This window comes from Pinus tabuliformis, chromosome X, assembly GCF_031772625.1.
Source record: "Pinus tabuliformis cultivar Carrire ecotype Pingquan chromosome X, CPIR1, whole genome shotgun sequence".
NCBI classification, from domain to species: domain Eukaryota; kingdom Viridiplantae; phylum Streptophyta; class Pinopsida; order Pinales; family Pinaceae; genus Pinus; species Pinus tabuliformis.
In genome coordinates this window covers 110442523-110454323 of record NC_142308.1, presented here as the reverse complement: position 1 = coordinate 110454323, position 11801 = coordinate 110442523, and positions in this window count along the sequence as shown.

The following is an 11801-nucleotide window of genomic DNA, read 5'->3' as shown; positions in this document are numbered from 1 at the left end:
TCAAGTTGGAATAAGAAAAAATGACCTGGATTGCATCACGAGTAGTGTTGTAAATACTGAGAGGGGTGTGAATCGGTATTTCCTATTATTTTCATAATTGGTTAGTTAGATTTAATTCAACATTCATAGCATTAATATAAATGGAAACTTCATCACATCAAGTGCAGTACACAAAGAATTTTGTCTCAAAACAGGCTTTGCATTATGTATGGGTTATATACTTCAATTTTCCATTCAATCTTGAAGGATGTACAAGAATACATAGTGGTTTGTGAAGAGTTTACAGATTCAATCTAAAGGGGTCTTCAGTCCCCTAGTACAAATCAACTCTACTATTCATACTTCAACTTATGCTTCCTACTACACCTGTTGTCACTTTCATCCACTGTTACCTCCACTATAATTGCTTCCACTTTTATCTCTGCTCCCTTGTTTATCTCTGCTACCTCCACTATACTTGCTTCCAATTTTATCTCTTCTCCCTTACACTTTATCTTTGTTCCCTTTTTTAAGCTTGTCTCCATGCAATTATGACCCAAAGTCCCCTGTTCTGTGCATGCAGTCGCGAGATCTATGCCACTTTTTCTGGCTAACCTCCAGACCACTACCCATAATTGCCTATAACTTTCCAGAATCATGCAAATGATGATAATAATGCTAAGCAATCAACACTTAAGCAAGATCTTAACCAAAACCTACCTAGTACAGGGTATGTATTTCGTCAAATAGATAGTAAACATAGAAGCTACAGGTCATGAATGCATATATGATCATAAACTTTTGAAATTCATCTGAAAATCACCAAGAGGACTTTATGACCTCTCAAGCTAGCTGCAACAACACTTTTTATCCCATGCATTCATTAACCATTCAATAATTTATCAAATCATGAACAAGATGCATAGCTAGAGAACATCATAAAACCATGTATATAACGAGAATAAAAACTATGGAAAATCAACCATAAGATCACCATAATAACCGATACAAATTCTCATGGATCACAATAGGAAATAGCTCATATTAACATATGAAAATGCCAACCAAGTCAGGGACTTCCATGTACCACCTGACCATAGATTGGGTTGAACCAAATCTCTCTTTCAACCAATCACCCATGTGCCATATTCCAAGGATGAATGTGGGGTCATATGGGTTAAACCAAAATATAACCAACCAGAGCTTCTAGAGGCCAAACCACCTTAACCTTCAAGCATAATGATCTCACCTATACGGTCCATAAATCACTAGCATCAACCAAATTGGTCTCTACCCAAGTTTTCTAGGGTTCCAAGAACTAGTATCTCAACCCATAACCTCCACAAAAACCAAGCTATTATAGGGCTCCAGAGATCTCCAATATCAACCCATATACTCTAGGGAACCCAAGCTATTTCAAGGCTCCAAAGAATTTGTCTGAACCCACACCCATAGGAAACCTGAGAACCAATCAAAAAACTAAATGGGGAACCCACTACACCATTGATATCTAGGAAATGACAAGGCAAGGTTGAAACCACAGTCAATCTAGGAAAATATCATGCCAATGACTGCAAACATAAATAAATAACCAATGCATGCACCATGCATTCAAATCCCAGAATTCTAAGTATCACATGCACACTATTACCTGAAATCCATAGATAATTTTTATCCTTACTTGGAGTTGTCCAAGCTTCCTCTTGCGCTCCCTTGCTTTCCATTCCTTACTTGTACAAGTGCTTTTTCTCTCTCTTTTGCTACACGTGATCAAAAGTTGGGAAAAAGTTGACAATTGTTTCTCAACTTCCTTTTTATCATTGATGTCTACTCTCTTCCTTTCCTTTTTCCTTTTTATTTTGTTTTCCTTCATTTTCTCTCTAATTTCCCTTGCATGCATATTTGTGTATATTCACCTTCCTTTTCTCCTAGTTTCTTTTATTTTCATAATTAAATTCCATTTATTCCCACTTTGCCTTTGCCAATGCCTTTTCCAATTTCCATAGCCATAAAGAAACCACAAGTGATTCCCACTATATTGTTTACCCACCATTCAGCTTGGGATACATGTCCCATGACCTTGGTTTTATTTTATTTACATGGAAAATCAACTAGGGGTCATTACAACTTATATGTCTAACATTCATGACTAAGAGTTGTGACTAGTGCTCCATGTTTGACCACTTACCACTGAGTATTGAGTATCTTCATCCACTAACTCCCCCTAGGTCCCCGACAGCAGGACATATTTTCAATAGACAAGGATATTACTATTCTTCATTATTAGTAGATGAGATCAGTCACCACTCACTAGTTTGCCACTGGCGGAGTCCTCGATGCTCATTACTAAACTAATGGGTAGTGGGTAGTGGCCCATGGCCCAACCTTCATAAAAGTACAAAAAACATTAACATTAAATACCTTTGCAAAATTTGATCCCCAATGCAGATCCCACGATGTTTCCACTTCACCTATTACATCATCATTGATGTCATTCTATCATGTGGCATCCTATGGGTGATGCCACATGTCACCCAAAAATAGGCCACTTTTCCACCCATAATGGTTGAATCCACCTACGACATGTCGTGATGACAATTTTCCATGTTAGTTACCTACCACATCATTGCCACTTATCTGCAACATCAAACTACCATGTCACCTGAGTGCCACATCAATTTGATCTGTGTCCCTAGGTGAATATTTTAGCCATTCCTTTGTTAGCTAGCCAGGGTTGTGGAGTCGAGGCCACACAATCTATCACCGCTACCACATCACCTCATTATTACATGGCTTGCCAACTCATGTTTCCCATGTCATAACTATGTGGCTAGACACGTCATCTTGACCTACACTCAATGCTCATTGCTACTTTATGCACTCAAATTGGCTTGGGGGTCGCTAAACACTTAGGCGCTTTAGTCTAGCACCTTATAACCAAAGAGTGGGACCAAGGGCTTCTTAGTTATTTCTCACCACACTTTTAGTTGTTTGTGCATTGAATGGACTAAGAGATCTGATAAGCACTTGGGCATTCACTGCTATCACTTTGTGAATAATGGTCGTAACCTTAGGCTTCACACCCAACCCTCTTCCTCCTGAGCTTTTGTTCTATGGTGTGGCATCGATCTGGTGGGAAAGGACCCATGCTAGAACCATGACCAGCTAGAACCATGCTTGAATTTCATAACTTCAACCTTAGTTTTCTCAACATTCCTTAGGAATCATATCGTTTCATATATTGTTGGAAAGTTCTCCAAGAGAACTATCCAACTAAGCATGCTTCAAGTTCTTTTTGGCAAATTACCTACAGACAAAATGCCTTCAAAGATAGGCTACACAATAATGACGAAGGCATCATAGAATTAGCACATTGTGAATAAATCATCAAACACAACAAACTCCCCCTAACCTTGACATCACTTAACATTAATGAAAACCAATTTTCAAGCTACACAACAACCCTTTCATCTTGGTGAATTTTAGTAAGGTTCCATGTGAACCATGGGGTCAAGGTGGCAAATGAAAGGCAAAAAAAGTACTTGCATGTGTGCCAAGTTGTTAATGGAAGATATGAAAACTCAATTCATATTTAACGAGGACTAAGGAATATACATACATATATACATATAATCAAATTTCAAGGTCATGGCCAAGGCACAAATAAAATTGTCATATGAGGCCCCATTGTTTATGGGATAAGGGACCCACCTCTGCACAACGATTTGACAGCTAAATTCTAAGAATGCATACATACTCTAACCCCCTCTAATTTTAAACTTATGACCTCTTAGTGGGGAACATATGGTATTAACCACTGGTGTGTGTGTGTGTGTGCAATAACACACATGTACTTACCAATTAGAGAGAGAACACAAAGACTACCCATACAACTGTATAAAAATTATAAGGAAGAGTTACATGTAGTTTTAATTGATTCAAATTACTAAGAAAATGAAAAATCCCATAAATTTTAGAATTTTCACTAATTTTTGGATTATCAACTTGTAAGGAACTTTTTAGGTGCTAAATGACATTTTTGGTAGTGAAAACCCATGAAAAATGTGAGTACCATTTGTATGAAACATGTTTACTATTTAAATGAACAACTTGGAAAGAGCTCTTTAATGACATATTACATCTTTAAAATAGAGTTAGTTTGAGGAGTTATGTCTAAAATAACATAAGGGCAAATTAGGTATCAAATTACTTCCAAAAAGTGCAATTCTACAACCAAAGCTTAGACTGGGGCATAGAAACACTCAATAGAAATCTCTTACAGAACAAATACAACCATGGAGACAAAATTGAAATTTGAAAATATAATGTTTCAAGAAAATAGTAGAAAGGTGTCATAGTAGAATAGGGACAAATGAGAAAAATTTGCAAAAAAAATTCATAGGCCATAACTCCCATCCAAAAAATTATATTTGGGAAAACAAGTATTTAATATAAATCTACTAAGGAGGATAATACATCTTTCAACTCAGAACTTTTATTTAATATAGAACATTTATTAGAAAATTAAAAGAAGTCTATTGGTGGACCACAAGAGTATAATTAAGGCTAGGATTGGAAGTATAAAAAATGCTCAAGTGACCTATAGTCTTGAAAAAGAGTTTAGAGGAATGATTTTTTGCATGGTTAATGTTGAGAGAGTGTCAAATAGACATGGAAGGGGTAGGCTAGAGAATAGAAACGTAGAGGAGACCACGCATATTCTCAAAAAGGAGGTGCTCAACTATAACACTAATAATGAAAGGTTGAAGAAGGAACAACAAGAAATTAATGCTCAAATTCCATAGAGGTTAACTAATTTATAGACGAGAATGGATACAAAATTTGATTCAAGGTAGGAAAAATGAACATGATTTGAAATTGAAGAGGGAGGATGCTGGAATTTTAAGGAATTATAGGAGTGTTGGTATCAATTAGCATCAATCACCAAGACATTCAACTAAGAGAGTTTATGTTTCCTCAAAATATGGTAGTAGTCCAAGTATATCACCAATTAAACAATAAAGAAGGAAGCCCGACTTAGTTAACTTGTAAGGAGAGCTTAGGAAGATCAAGCCTCCTACATTTGATGGTGAGCACAAGGAAGGAGAGGCAGTTGAATCTTGATTTTTGGAGATAAGAAAGTAGTTGAAACTGTAAAATTACTCATCCAACTTGAGGAAGTTGAATCTTGGTTATTGGAAATAAGAAAGTAGTTGAAACTGTAAAATTACTCATCCAACTTAGAGGCATGAATTGAAATTTACCCCTTGAAGGGAAAAGTAAAAATTTGGTGGAAGAAACTCAAGGAAGTCAAACACTTGGATAATAGGAAAATCTCACTAAGAAAGTTCAAATGATATTAAAAAAAAGTATTTGTTGGAACATTATTATGAAGGAAATTTTTTGTTCTTTCAATTTAAGATGGGGAGTATGACAATCGAAGAATATGGAAGAAAAAGCACCAAATTACTAAGCTATGTCATTTTATTAAAGAGAAAAAACTCAAAAATACAAAAAATTGTAAGTGGGTTGCCATCATTTTATGGTGAAAAAATACAAGAAGAAAGCCAAGTTGGAGCAAAGAAAGAAAGGATCTTTGATTCTTCAAGAGTAGAACTTAAAAATGTCCACATTTAAGAAAATTGTGCAAATATGTTTACAAAACCAATATTATTAGAGAAGCCACCGTGGCTTTTATCTTCTCTTGGATTATAGAAAAGGTAATAAAATCACTTGGGCAATCTATAAGTACATATTTTTCAAGGTGGAAAATTTTAAAATTTGTGACAACAATTAAAAGAAACTATATTATAAAATACAAATTTTTATTTAAGTAAATATTTAGTAGTTTCTATAATGGGTAGTGATTCATGTAATGATTGTAAATGTGTCAACTTAGATATAAAATACCATAATTTACCACATAAATAATTCCTTATTTTTGAGGCTTCATCCCATAATTTTGTGTTGTGTAAGTGCTTCATTTGTTATCTTGTAACATTATTTCTTTTAAAACTACATTTTACTATATTTTATAGAAGTTATAAAATACGGAAAATATTTAATATGTATGTATAATATAAATGAATAATACTTAAAATATCATACATTAAATTTAAAAATGATATAATACAAGTATCTATGAAAAATATAATACTTATAAAAACAAATAATATAATACTATATTTTAATAAATTATATATATATATATATAATTAATATGAATAATACCATAATACAATACGTTAAAAATATATAAAAATATAATTCTTCTGAGAATAAATAATATTATACTATATTTTATTTAAATGTTAAAAAATTAAAAAAATATATAAAAGAAATAACATTTATAAATTAAAATAATTTTATGTTACGAACTGGATCAAATTCTATTATTATTATATATATATATGTATATGGTAAGAATCATCCATTCAATTAAAAAACAAAAATTAAAAATTAAATTATTATTATATATGTATATGGTAAGAATCATCCATTCAATTAAAAAACAAAAATTAAAAATTAAATTATTATTATATATAGTAAGAATCATCCATTCAATTAAAAAACAAAAATTAAAAATTAAATTAATTTATAGAGAAAAATTTATAATGAATAAATTGCATTATTATTATAATAATAAATATTTATATTTCTTTTAAAAAATATTTATATTTCTTTAATACATTTATTGCATAATTTTGTGTCATTTAAAAAACATTTATTATCTTGCAACGTTGTTTTTTAAAAAACTATATTTTATAGAAAATCTAAAATACTAAGCAGAATAAGCTTTAATATGTGCCCATGATATAAATGGATGATACTATATAAATATTATTATACAAAAATAAATAATGTAATATTATATTTTAGTTAAATATAAATATAAAATTTATATACTGAAAAAGATTTAGTATATATCTTTAAAATAATATATATGTTAATGTTTTTTTTAAAGTTTGGTAAGATGTTTTTATTCGTATTCTTCAAAAAGTACGTTACAACTATAACTTAAGTAGTTCAGTGGTTTCAACTTGCACAAAGAGAAACTAGGTCTGTTGGCCAACGAATAGCATTATAATCCCTCCAAAAACATAAAAGTTTAAGTCTCTCTAATAATGTCTTATATTATTGAATGTATTGAATCCTTTTAAGATCTAAGTAGCCTAAACATAATATCATAGCTGGCATATTTACCATATAGTGTTAATCAAAATTTGAAATAGAAACAAAGCCAAGCATACTTCTATTCATCAAAGGAATCCACGGGAGTTGAATCTTTCACACTCGAACCAAGTAATTCAGGTTGGGGGAGACACGAAACGTGTTTCTCAATGCGACTGAGGCAGACACTCTGCTACTGGATTTGAAACTGAATAAGTTGAAATTACTTTTGAATTTCCTAAAGAACAAGAACATACTTAAAAGAGCCAGTTGGAGGGTTCATTATGACTTTGACCACAATGTTTTTCATTAACCAGTAGAGGTGAACATGTAGGTTTTAACCCTGTACAGAAATTACCTGCATACGAATTCTTAAACAAAGAAAATAAACAATGCGAGAGCATAACCCATAAAACACATATGCACAGAGATTTTTCCCTGGATCCCAAAACCGGGACTACCAACTTGATTTTTCATTATGTTCCTTTCAATGTTACAATACATATTTATACATGCCGAAGCATCCAATACCATGGACCAAAAACCATCGCGTGCAAAAAACATGTGCGAAAATCATGCACAAAACCATAGGTGGGTCTGCCCAACCTAACATATGGTCCAAAACCAAAATTTTCCGGGGCGTTGCCCCGGACCCCATAAAGTGGGGTTACGGGTGCCCTTCAAACCCCCTATTAACTACATGGAAAGAATATAACACAACCCAACAATCTCCCACTTGTTGTTTTCTTTCCACATGGGGCCACAGGAGAGCTTAGTCATTTTTTCAACCCTGAGATTCCCATTGCTTCTCTTCACCAAGAGAACTTCTCAGAGCTCATAGATTTTGTCAATGCATCTGCAGTACTCTTCAAAGTGTCCACCTTTACCAGCAACACCTTTCTGTCTTCTATCATATCCCTCACAAAGTGATATTGAACATCAATGTGCTTTGTCTTTGAATGATAAGCAAGGTTCTTTTCCAAGAAAATTGCACTTTGGCTGTCACAGTCTATTCTTATAGCTCCCTGTACTAACCCCATACTTGAACACAATCTCTGCAACCAAACTGCTTCCTTGCTTGCATGAGTGGCTGCCATGTATTCTGCCTCTGTAGTTGATAGTGCCACTACAGATTGTTTCTTACTCATCCAACTGACTGCACCTCCAAATAGGTTAAACACATACCCACTTGTAGATCTTCTCTAATCCAGATCTCCAGCCCAGTCTGCATCAACAAAGCCATGAATATCCAACACTCTGTCCAATCCTGGTCTTCCTTGGTAGAATAAACCATAATCACTAGTGCCACGCAAATACCTGAAAACCCACTTCACTGCTGTCCAATGCTCCTTCCCAGGTTTTGACATAAACCTGCTCAATAATCCCACTGCATGTGCAATGTCTGGTCTAGTACAGACCATTGCATACATCAGGCTACCCACTGCACTTGCATATGGAACACGAGACATGTCCTCTTCCTCTTCTTGTGTCTTGGGACACTGTTCAGCAGATAACCTCACACCTACAGGAATAGGAACCTTCACCAGTTTACTATCCTGCATATTAAACCTCTACAATATTGTCTTGACATACTTCCTCTGGTTTAACCAGAGCTTCCTCTTTGACCGATCTCTTTTAATTTCCATGCCAAAAATATAGTTTGCAGCACCAAGATCTTTCATGTCGAATTTGGAGGACAATTGGGTCTTCAAATCCTAGATAATTTCTTTGTCATTTCCAACCAGCAACATATCATCCACATACAAGACCAGATAAATAACAAGGTCACCAATTAATTTAAAATACACACAATGATCTTCTTTGCTTATGGTGAATCCAAGTCCCCGTATAAATGTATCAAATTTCTGATACCACATCCTTGGTGACTGTTTTAACCCATACAGAGACTTCTTTAACTTGCATACCAGTTCTTTCTTACCCTTCACCACAAAGCCTTCAGGTTGCTTCATGTAGATTTCCTCTTCCAAATCCCCGTGAAGAAATGCTGTCTTCATATCCATCTGTTCTACCTCAAAATCAAAAGCAGCAGCAACAGATAAAAGTAATCTAATAGAAGTTACCTTGGCAACAGGAGAAAAAATATCACAAAAATCAATTCCCGACACCTGGGAATAACCTTTTGCTACCAACCGATCTTTGTATTTCTCCACCTTTCCTTCCGCATTTGTCTTCTTCTTGAACACCCATTTGCTGCCAATGGGTTTCCTTCCAGCCGGCAACTCCACCAGATCCCAAGCCTCATTTTTGTGCAAAGATGCCATTTCATCAACCATGGCCTCTTTCCAGACTTTTCCATCCTCTGAATCCACTGCTTCCTTCACATTTCTGGGATCATCATCAGTAACAGACAAAGCAAAAGCAGATGGACTATACCTTTCTGGTTGCCTTCTTTCTCGAACTGATCTTCTCACAACCGGAGTTTGTGGATCTTCATCTTCTGATTCCTCCTTTGTTGTAGAGTTTGATTCTTCCTCCTTTGGCTCAAACTCTATCTTCTCAGGTTCCTTTGGTTGGACTTCATGTTGAATAACATCTTTTACCTCTCTAAACACCACATCTCGGTTGTACACAAGCTTCCGTGTGACTGGGTTCCAAAGCTTATAACCCTTTAAACCATCCTTATACCCAATAAAGATGCACTTTTCAGATTTACTATCCAACTTGGTTCGTTTCTCCTTTGGAACATGTACATATGCATCATCCAAATACCCTCAGATGTGAAAGAGAGGGTTTCTTACCAGTCCATACTTCTTGTGGAGTCTTATCCTCCAACGCTGATGAAGGTGACCTGTTGACCAGGTAACATGCAGTATCCACCGCCTCTGCCCAGAATTCCTGTCCTAACCCAGCACCACTAAGCATGCTTCTTGCCATTTCCATCAACATCTTGTTCATTCTTTCTGCGACTCCATTTTGCTGAGGTGTATATGGAGTAGAATTTTGTCGTGCTATACCACACTTCTTACAGAATTCTTCAAATTCCTTGCTGCAAAATTCTCCACCATTATCTGTCCTCAACACCTTTATCTTCTTCTCTGTCTGATTTTCCACCAGAGCCATAAATTCTTTAAACCTGTCAAAGACTTCATATTTATGCTTAAGGAATATATCCATGTATTCCTTGAGAAGTCAACTATAAATGATACATAGTACACAGACTTACCCAGTGATGGAATCTTCATAGGTCCAAACACATCACTGTGCACAAGCTCTAATATCTGTTTCGTCCTCTTACCACCAGAGGGGAAACTCACTCGATTTTGCTTCCCATACACACAATTTTCACAGAAATCAAAATCCAGAGAGCTATCATTCATACCTTCTACCATACCTTTACCATGAAGTATTCGAAGGCCCTTCTCTCTAATATGTCCAAGCCTTTGATGCCACAACATGGTCTTCTCTCCAGAGACCACTAGATTTTCTACTCCATTTTCAGGAACCATAGAACTATTGCACCCATCAACAACAGTGCTACCTTGCAGCTTGTACAGAGTTCAAATCCGAACTCCCCGCATCAATATCAGTGCTCCTCGAACCATCTTACAGGTATCTTTCTCGAAGATCGTCTTTACACCTGCATCATCCAACTTGCTTACAGAAATCATATTTCTGGCCAATGCAAGAATATGTAGAACACCCGAAAGTGTTCTAACCCTTCCACCTTGCAACTTCAACTTTACTTTTCCCCGACCAATGATTCTAGCCTTCCTATCATCTCCTAAGAAGACATCACCACCATCGTATTTCTCATACTCACAGAACCACTCTCTATGGGGAGTGAAGTGAAAGGATGCACCTGAGTCAATCAACCATGCCTCATGATCTACATGTGTGCTTGAAGAAGCCAAGTACACATCCCCACCTTCATCTGAGTTGGTTTTCGCCTCTACAGAAGGAGCATCATCAGATCCCTTTCCTTTATCAGGAGCTTTAGATTTAAAATCCCTTCTGAAGTGCCCTTCCTTTCCGCATTTCCAGCGAACCACCTTTGTAGGTTTTCCTGGAGATTTAGATATCCCTCTAGATTTAGATCTCCCACTCGATGACTTTTTTTTTCTGTTCTGGGACCGTCCTCTTACAGACAAGGCATCACCATTCTGGTTGTCCATATTTTTCCGTCTCATCTCCTCCGTCAGCAAGGCTGAGACTATTTCATCAAACTGCAAAGTAGTTGCATTGCTACCTATTGCAATAACCAGACTATCCCACGAATCTGGTAGAGAACACAACAGACTGATGCACTTATCTTCATCTGAAATTTTAATATCAACAGATAATAACTGACTTACCACAGTATTAAACGCATTCAGATGCTCTGTCACCGAGTCTCCATCTTTCATCCTCAGGTTATACAGCTTTTTCCGCAGGAATAGTTTATTTAGCAGAGACTTAGATTGGTACAAAGTCCCTAACTTGACCCACAAAGCCTTTGTCGTAGCTTCCCCTGATACATTCAGCAATACTGAATCTGAGACACACAATCGTATTGTGCTCTTTGCCTTCCGATCCAACTTCTTCCCATTCTTCATCGGTCACTCCCGATGGTTTAGTACCTGGATCTACCGCGATCCACTGATCTTTATCCACCAACAGATCCTCCATCTTGAGTTTCCAAACTCAAAATTCTA